This window comes from Moschus berezovskii, chromosome 7, assembly GCF_049115385.1.
Source record: "Moschus berezovskii isolate FMDL1 chromosome 7, NW_MosBer_1.0, whole genome shotgun sequence".
In the NCBI taxonomy this organism is placed as follows: domain Eukaryota; kingdom Metazoa; phylum Chordata; class Mammalia; order Artiodactyla; family Moschidae; genus Moschus; species Moschus berezovskii.
Genome location: NC_142466.1, coordinates 18,398,187 through 18,405,438, shown reverse-complemented (window position 1 = coordinate 18,405,438; position 7,252 = coordinate 18,398,187). Strand labels below are relative to the sequence as shown.

The window sequence follows — 7,252 nt, the reverse complement described above, 5'->3', positions numbered from 1 at the left end:
GGTGATGGTGGCTGCCAGGGTTTAGGAAAAGGGGGATATGGGGAGGTGTCCATTGTACACAACAGGGCTGGTGACAGCAGTCTCTTTGCAGTAAAAATGGGCTATGGAATTAGACTGCCACTCCTCAAATAAGCAAAACCATTCTTAGCAAAGTGCCCCCAAGTCTACCTTAATAATCAGAATTAGTCTGAATGATGATACCTATTGCATCCTCACTCATATATCACTTTGCCTCCCTTGCTGGAAGGATCACATTCAGCATTTAAGAGGCAAGTGACATTTTCCATTTTTCTAAAGTTACTCTATTTGAAAGCAATAGTCACTTTAAGTATATAACAATTTCTGCCGTGAATAAACATTTTAAAATCACAAAGACTACTGCAAATCAAAACTAGAAAAAATAGTGATTAAAAAATATGTCTTTCTATGTTTCTTAAACCATACACTTTTTTTCTCTCTCTTTTTTAAATTAATTAATTTATTCATTTTTTACTGGAGGCTAATTATTTTACAATATTATATTGGTTGGTTTTGCCATACATTGACATGAATCTGCCCCGGGTGTACATGAGTTCCCCCTCCTGAACCCCCCTCCCACCTCCCTCCTCCCTTTATACTCCCTCTGGGTCATCCCTGCACAGAAGCCCCGAGCATCCTGTAACATACACTTTTAAACTACATTCATTTGTATATTTTTGAGTCTTTGACATCTAAGCTGACAAATGATATCCAAAAAGAAAGTAATATTTTGATTTCTTAAATTATTTTAATATTATTCAACAAGTTGTTAAAATATTTGCTTCTATGCTTTTCACAGAAAAGCAAAATTTCAAATATTCTTCTCTAAAGGCAAACACCTTTGTCTTTTCAAAGATCAATTTAAATTCCATACATGTAGCTGATACTCTGCTCAAGAGAGTTTGGGTTTGTGTAGTGAAAAGTGCCGACAGACACATAAAAGGAAATAGGTCTGATGTGAAGTTCTCAGAACTAGTTATCTTGCCTCGCGAGATGCACAGGAAGCATCTAGAAAGTCTGCAACAGATTTTCCTTTCACCTGCTGTGATGATAAATACCAACACCTCCATTTTATATTTCATTCATCAAAGGACATTTTCTAAAACTTCTTATTTGTACTTAATCCTCCTACATTAGAATTATTTCCATAACAGTTCTAAGAAAACAAACCTAAAACATGGTGTAGAATGTAGGTTAGCTCTTCTACATAAGGGCTTTTAGAATGCATTTCTCCTATTTTATGCATAATCTCAGGGGAAATTTCTGTTTTATAAGGAATTACAGAAGTACACCCAATCCATCACTTATAATAATATAAGAATGAAGCAAAACTCCTCTTGTTAAAAAACGGTTTTTAGGGACTTCCCTGAGGGTCCAGTGGTTAAGAATCCTTTGCCAATGCGAGAGACATGGGTTTGATCCCTGGTCCAAGAAGATCTCCCATGCCACTGCAACTAGTAAGCTCGCATGCCCTAGAGCCCAGGCTCTGCAACAAGAGAAACCACCATAGTAAGAAGCCTGTGCACCTAAACAAAGAGTAGCCCCCTCACTGGAACTAGTGAAAGACCACACACAGAAAAAAGACCCAGTGCAGCCAGAAATAAAAAGAAATAAATCTCTTTAAAATGTGAGGAAAATGATTTTTTATAATTTTTATTTGTAATTATAACCATAAATTTCTAGATACACATATTTGATGACATTAATATGCATAGGATAAACTTAATATATGCTGATATTAATTTAATAGTAAAATATCCTATAAATTGTTATTTTTTTAAAAAACATCACAAAGGAGCTTTTTTTGGTCCTTCTTGTTGAGATACATTTGAAATTGAGATAGACAAATTTTTTATGCTTTTGAAATTGAAATAGATCAAAATTTTTTTTTTACTATGTAATATCACATATGTATGGAATCTAAAAATGGATACAAATGAACCCACCTACAAAACAGAAAGGGACCCACAAACGTAGAAAACAAACCCATACTTACCAAAGGGGAAGAGATTAGGGTGGGAATAAACTAGGACTTTGGGATTAGTAGACACAAACCAGTATATATAAAATAGATAAGTAGCAAAGACCTACTGTACAGCATGAGGCTTCCCTGGTGGCTCATTGATAACAAATCTGCCTGCCAATGCAGGAGATGTGGGTCTGATGCCTGAGTAGGGAAGATTTCATAGAGAAGGAAACGGCAACCCACTCCAGAATTCTTGCCTGGGAAATCCCATGGACAGAGGAGTCTGGTGGATTACAGTCCATGGGGTCACAAAGAGTCAGAGGTGACTGAGCATGCACACACATTAACTGAATCACTTTGCTGTATACCAGAAACTAACATAACATTGTCAATCAACTATACTCCAATTAAAAAATAAAGAAAAAATAAAGAACACTTGCTTCATGTTAGGAATATCTGGGAACTAAATCATCTTGGCTTGCAAGGCTATTTAAAAGGTGGAGAAACACTGGACCAGGTGTTCTTTACAGCTCTAAAATACTATAATGAGTTCTTTCCCTTTACAGCAATTCAATGATGCCTGTACCTTACGTTTCTCAATATAATTCTTGGGCACCCAAGCAGGATCACCAACTGCATATGGGTCATTACACGAACTACAGCGGCCTTCTCAACTTCATAATTCAGTGGTGGCCGAGTCATCAAACACGGGAATGTCATCCAGTGGAGGTATCAGGGGTGGAGTTGTACTGTCAGTAACTGGTCCAATAGTGGGTGGTGAGGGTGTGGGCATGGTGAAGATAATGCCAATACTGTTGCTACCACCATGTGTCCCTAGTCTCTGACTTATAAAGAAACTCTCCTGCTGGATTATGTTCACTTCCAAGGCTAGCAGGACTTGTCATGTAGTCATCAAGAACTGTTGGAGACTGAACAAGTTCCAGGGTTTTGTAAGGAATATTTCATCCCAACGTTCCCCACCCTGACACGGGAGGGTGTGGTGGTTTCTGAGTAGTAGGATTTGTTCTCAACAGTGTGCCAGTTCTTGCAAGCTGGTTATTCCCATGCTCGACACCATGGCCCACGTTATCCAGAACTCTATGGTCAGTAGGTTTCCGAACATAACATAACTTGCATGAGCTATTATTTTGTAAGTTCTTGATGTATTCTTATTTGTGGTCAAAATATCAATTTCTATTTGAGCCACTTTCTCTTTATGAATGTCAAGTCTGATGGAAAACTCCATTACCTAGAGCTGAGAGGCTTGGATTGGAGCATTGTTAACTAATGCATTTATCTGATAAGCAAGACTAGCCAGGGATAGGATTGTGTAGGCTCTGGTCTCTTCTAAAGCTTTTCTCTTGTCTAGTAGCTGTATGCAGTTGTTTTCACAGTAGTCTGCCACCGGGGTCAGGTTCTGGTATCCTTCCATCAGGGCCCTCTAGCCAAAGGGGATTTCCTCCTCTAGCAACATCTGCAGCTCTGCCATTGTCCACCCCTCTGCAATGCTTCCTTTCCTGTTCAACAGAGACAGAGGCAGCAGCAAGGTCCATGGAGGCTACCATCAAACTGGATACAAACTGCCTGCCCGCCCTCGGACTGGGTACTGTGGGACCTCACCTTCTCCTCTTCCTCCATCCACTTTGTGCAGGCGCCTCCAGGACAGATCAACTTTTTAAAGAAATACTGTTGGTCTCAACTTTTAATAACTCTTTTGCTGTTGTTTAATCCCTAAGTCCTGTCCAACTCCCTGTGACCCCATTGACTGCAGCCCGCCAGGCTCCTCTGTCCATGGGATTCTCCAGGCAAGAGTGGGTTGCCATGTCCTACTCTAGGGGATCTTCCTGACCCAGGGACCAACTGGAGTCTCCTGCATTGGCAGGTGGATTCTTCACCACTAGTCACCAGGGAAGTCCTTTAATACGTAAAATACCTCAGGCACTGGAGAACTTTGTCATGAGAGTGTAGCATAGTTTGTAACAAAGTAACAAAAGCATTATAATGTATATTTGCCCCAATTCAAAATAGTATCTTGAGACATATTCATCTCGCCTACCAATTTGCCAATCAAAAAGAAGAAAACTAAAAACTATCACCAATGGGAAAGATATTCATGAAGTCAAGTTCTCCTGAATTACTACGTTTGTTTGTGATTTGAAGGAAAGAAAAGAAACTTAAAACAGTGCCTTTACAAAATAATGCTTTAAATATGTTATATTTGATATGACAAGTGATGCCCTTTCTCTTCAGCATACAATTGGAAAAACACCTGTCATCTCAGTGTAACCAGCTTGTGTTCTTTTTTTATACCTTGTGTTTGCCAATGTAGTCAAAAAAAGAGCTTTTACATGAACCTCTTTGGGACACCATATAAGGTTTGACTAGAGTCACCAGCTAAATGTTGCTTTATGGAGTCGTTTAACACACAATTATGTTTGACAGCCTCAGAATAGGAAATGCTTCCTTAATTATCAAAACTTTAATTAGTTGAATAACCCAGGAGACATGTAGAATTATTGAGGATCTGTGATATATGGCAGGCGACACATTACAAATTTGATGTGACTTAGGATATAACTCATTGCTTCCCAAATTTGCATGACTGTGACAAACACTTTGCCTTCTATCCTGGAATATTATACTACATTGAGTGAACCAGGGATCTCCATATACTGAATAAGGAAGTAAAATGACTACATGAAAGTTCTTATCTGTGATAGTCAAGTGAGTTTAAAATTGATAAACTTTGATAGGGTTAATTTGTAGTTTGAGAATAAGTTTAAACATTTTTAGTAAAAATCGAAGACCAGAAACTTTAAAAAAAAAAATTACAAGAAGGAAATTCAGTTGTAATTTGCTTAATTCAGCAAGAAAGTTTTGGGCATTTTGAAGAGGGCAGAGGGCAAATCTTTCAGTTCTAGGCCCTGCAGTCACCCTTCCAGATACTTCTGAATTCTTTATTCAAGTAACAAATGTGGAAGGAAAGGATGACAGAAAGCCACTATATGATATTTTCATTGAAAGATGAAATAGTTTAGAATATTGTATTAAAAGCACAAACATTTATAGCTAACTTGATCCAATTGACACCTATGGAATACACAATCCAATAAAAGCAAAATAAACATTTTTAAGCTTGAATAGAATATTACCACCAATAGAAAACATCCTCAGTCATAAAACACATATTAATACATTTAAAACCAAAGAAATAATGCAAATTATGATCTCAGAGTACTAGTAATCAGTATAAAGAAGTATCTGGAAGATAATTTTTTTTCCAAATATTTGAGATACCTCAAAATATATGGAAATCAAAAAACACACTTTTAATTAAAATTAAAATTTTGGTGTCAATGTAAAGAGCTTAAAAGTCATCACTCTCATCATTACAAGAAGAAAAACTGAAGCAAAAAGAGACTCAATGAGTTTTCTCGTACCTATCAGAAAAATCACATGTGTAGGACAAACCACCATCCCAAAATTGAGTGAGAAAGGAGAATCCAAAGTGTCACAACTAAGCTTTTACCTGGAACAGTAACCACTGGAGCTGCAAACTATAAGACTACCTTGAGAGTGAGACACTCCTGGTGACCCACACCAGAGACAGCTATGGGAGGGGCTAGGCACACTTTTATAGGTTATATATCCAGGAAATCTACTAGGCTGTCAAAGTGAAGATTGAATTAACTGTCCCAAGTGGTGTGGAAGAGTAAAGGGGAGAGTAAACCTTTTAAATCTCATCCAGAGCCTTCTCCATAGAAAGCTTTCCTCTGCAGGAGAAACGGCTCTCGTAGAGCCTTATCCTGGAGCCTGGCCAGTGCCACTGAGCCTTCCTGTCTTACCGACAGTGTGGAAATGCTATCCAAGAAAAAACATTCATGAAAGGCATATGCCAGAAATACAAACCCAATGAAATATGGAGACTTAATTGAAATATTACACAATGTGCACACTCCCTCATATATTACCAGACAACCAACACAGTTCTAGTATCGTAAAAGTGAACTATGGGTGAAAATGCTACAAGACACAGCCTCTCTCGGAGGAAGAGTACATAGGGAAGCCCAAAGTCAAGAGGGGAAAAAAAGGGGGCCCTACAAGAATTTGAGTCAAAGTATGGCAAAACCAATACAATAATGTAAAGTAATTAGCCTCCAATTAAAATAAATAAATTAAAAAAAAAAGAATTTGAGTCTTTAAAATCTACAGCTGCAGTGAGCATTAAACAAAGCCAACTCCTAGTCAGATTAGCATAAATCTTCACATTTGAACATTATTTACCTCAATTCACATTATGTAATATGTCTGGTTTTTGACAAAAAAATAAGGCACACAAAAATTCAACAAAAATCATAGTCACGCTTTTATCAGATATTACACAGATGTTGAAATTAGAGAGAAAACTTTAAATAATTATGATTACTATGTTAAGGTGTCTAGTGGGAATAAAAGGGATAACATGAAAAATAGATGAGAACTGTAAGGAAAGGTGGAAATTCTTAGAAAGGATAAAAGTTAACTGCTACAAATCCAAAACACTATAAAAACAATGAAAAATGCCTTTATGTAGTTCAGCATATTCACCATGGCTAAAGAAATAGTGAGTTTAAAGATTTGTTAATAAAAATATCCCAAAGTGAAATGCAAAGAAAAAAAGAATGTAAAAGATCTAAGATCCAAAAACTATAGGAAATTTTCAAAAGATAGAATATTCACACACAATAATAGCAAAAAAAGAAAGAAAAACAAATATGTACACACTTTATATATAGAATATTTGAATAATTATAAAAAATTTTCCAAATTTAATGAAATACCAAATCTAAAACCTACATCTAGGTATATCATAATCAACCAGCAGAAAACCAAAGACAAAGAAAAATGGTTAAAAGAGCCAGAAATTAAATTACCTCGAGAGGAATAAGAATAACAATTATGATGGACTTCTTATCAGAAATCATGTAACATTCTACAAATTTCCTCAGCAATGAAATGTGGGCTGCATTCCTAATGGTCACCACAGTTACGGGACAATTTAAAATGCCACAGTGTTTCTTTCTGTAAAACAGAAGTCTATTTCTTCAATAAATTTTCTTTTGGTAGTTGTAACTATTTGACTAGATCCCAGAGTCTGTAAAAGTTGATTTTGACAATTTCCCCAGCTCATTAACAGCCCTAAAATTCCTTACATCCCTTTTGGTTGCCATCTCTATTTTTAAAAATGTGCCTATGCACAAATGTCTTTGCAAAATGTAAGAATGAATT

At 36.7% G+C, this 7,252-nt stretch overlaps 1 pseudogene; it reads right to left on the bottom strand.

Annotated features, from left to right (window-relative positions):
- Positions 1-2,516: 2,516 nt before the first annotated feature.
- On the bottom strand, positions 2,517-3,473 carry LOC129557250 (abl interactor 1 pseudogene; annotated as a pseudogene).
- Positions 3,474-7,252: the final 3,779 nt, after the last annotated feature.